Genomic DNA, 2,818 nt, shown 5'->3' with positions numbered 1-2,818 from the left:
TAGTTTTATCTCAATAAATTTTTACATTAAATTTTTTAATATTGATAAAATAATATCAAATGTTAACATATTAAGTTAAATTTTTTTAAAATAACAATGACTAACATAAAAAATAATCATTTAAAATTAATAATGTTAGGATTAAAAGACTGAAAAGATATTTTACAAAATTAAAGAATCAAAGTTAACTCTTATATAAAGTTATGGGACTAAAAGTATACTTTAATCAAAATAAAAATATAAACTTTTAAAAATACTCTTTATTTAGAGTCTCAAAGAAATACTTAGGTAAATTAGACGCACCACGTTATTTGTGATTTATTCAATTAAAATGCTCCAAATAATTTAAATAAAATATTGTGTAATATTTTTTAAATTGATTTTATTTTTATAATAAAATAGACACTTGATTTCTTACATTTTGTCTATCAACTATAATTAATATCAAAATTAATTTATACTTAATGCTATATAAATGTTATATTTTTATTAGACAGACTACAAATGACGCGCTGTATTTAATCTACTCAAGTATTTTTCATATTTAATATTTTTATTTAATATAATTTTAAATTTGCAATCTTCTTTCTACTTGAATGATAATATTTTAAAAATCTTGTCACTGAAGTCTTATTTTTATCAAATTATTTTATGCTTTGAAATAATTAAATATTTTTAAAATTGTTTTATAATTCAGGATGATGGAGGATTATTATAATTCTCTCTCTCTTTACAAAATTTCCTTTTAAAACAATTTTTGATTATATTACTTTTTATTTTAAAATTTTAGACCAATACTATTTGTTTTTTTTGTTTTTTTTTTGCCGACAATGTTTTTGGCAATTATACACTTAGATTCGCCAAATTTCGAAGGCTACCAACTACCAAGACAAATTAACATATTAATAAAGCTATAAAAAAAATTTCTGACATGCTCTTTTTTTGGCATACATGTATAAAAAGTTTTTTTGGCCAAATACATGCATGGAAACTTTGAAAACGTACTTTTTAAAAAGGAAATCTCAACGACGGCCCTTGAAATTAAATTAATAGCATGCATGGCCTAAATCATTCTAAAAAGCTTTTACAGGCTTGAGGGCTCAAATTAAAATTAATTTTATTAGTCCAATTATCATATTGATACCTTGTCAACATTAAAAAAATAAGTTATAAAAACTAGAATAAAGTAAGTTTTAAAAGTTTGACAATTTTTTTTTTGTATGAACAAATGATGTTCGAGTATGTATAAATGACATATGTACACAACAAGATGCTCATGGTTAACAAAAGCCTATAAAAAATGTTTGGAAAATGAATTTATAATGTATACTTTTTTATTTAATATAATATTAATAACTTGTTAACATTGAAAGAATAAATTATAAAAAACAAAATAAATTAGATTTCAAAAAATCAACAACTCTTTTTATGTACAAACAAATGATGTTGGAATATATACATATAAGTAAATGTTCATATATATATATATATATATATATATAATAAGATATTTAAAATATGCAACAATAGGTAAAAATAATTAGAAATGAAAGTTATCACACACAAAAAATATTTTGCGAGCGCAAACAAAATTTTTTGCATTATATACATTAAAGTGTTTATTGACTTAATAATTTCCTTTATTTTAAAAAATCAAGGGATCAAGGGTTTAAATTTACTTTTGACCCCTTAACACATTCAACTAGTTATTAACCATTGCGCCTGAGCTCTAGCAACAACAGTTTGCCAACGGCCTTGTGACATGGCAGGTTTTTTTTTTAAAAATAAAAGGTAAGAGCATTTTGATAATTTGACTAACAAAATTGATTACAATTCGGGCCTGCAAAAGTATTTTAGAATAATTTGAATCTTATATGTTATTAATTTAATTTTGAGAGCCCTAATTGAGATCCTCTTTTTTAAAAAAATTAAAACCAACAGTTGAGCAGAGTATATATAATATTTTGAAAAAAAAAAAAAAAAACTCTAACAAGTACTATAACAAATATAAAATTTGTATCAAATCATGCTGGGTCCCATGTCTCGTGCTAATTTCAGCCTCCTACACATTTTAAGCATCTTCTTGTCACTCCTTCACTAACAACCCTTTTTTTTTTTTTTGGGTACAACATCAACAACCTACTTTAGGCACGAAAGAGTGACGATTGATCCTGGCGTGATGAGCACTCGGTTTGACAGATTTGTGTTCAAGAAAGTCACGAGGTGGGCCTTAGCCAATAGGATGACCAAAAGCCTAAACAAGCAGAAAGCTGGATGGCCATAAAAATGAACTTTGTAGTGATCTGATAGGAGTATGGCTCCTGCAAAAGCAAATTTCGTCACGACTAAATGCTGACACGATTGCCAATATAAAATTCACCGAGGTGATAAGATCATCGAATGCAATACACAGCGCAAACACGAGTCTAGTATTGTTAACGTCGGATTGGATAAATACGGTGTTCTTGGTTTGCACATTGCTTGAAACATGCGATAAGTTATGGCGATCAACGGTCAACTTATCCTCTCTGTTCCGTTCCTTGGTATTCCTTGCTTAGGTAAGTTACGCGTGTGAGCTGAAGCCAAGCCGAGAATTCGGGTGATGCAGAGGACAGAAGTGACACCGAAGGTGCTCAGGTATTGACTTGAGTGTGCAACCCAGATGCGTCGATGGAGAAGTGAAATTTATATCTCTCTTTGTTGAATTGGAAGATCATCGATCTATATTCACATCATATTTTCCTGTGCGCAATTCGAGGAGTTGGAAAAGATTATAACGTGCCCGATTCACAGTACCAAAATATGATTGCAGGAAACA

This window comes from Prosopis cineraria, unplaced genomic scaffold (genome assembly GCF_029017545.1).
Source record: "Prosopis cineraria cultivar Desert tree isolate PC_DT_omini unplaced genomic scaffold, ASM2901754v1 PC15, whole genome shotgun sequence".
Lineage (NCBI taxonomy): Eukaryota > Viridiplantae > Streptophyta > Magnoliopsida > Fabales > Fabaceae > Prosopis > Prosopis cineraria.
This window is presented reverse-complemented; position numbering follows the sequence as displayed.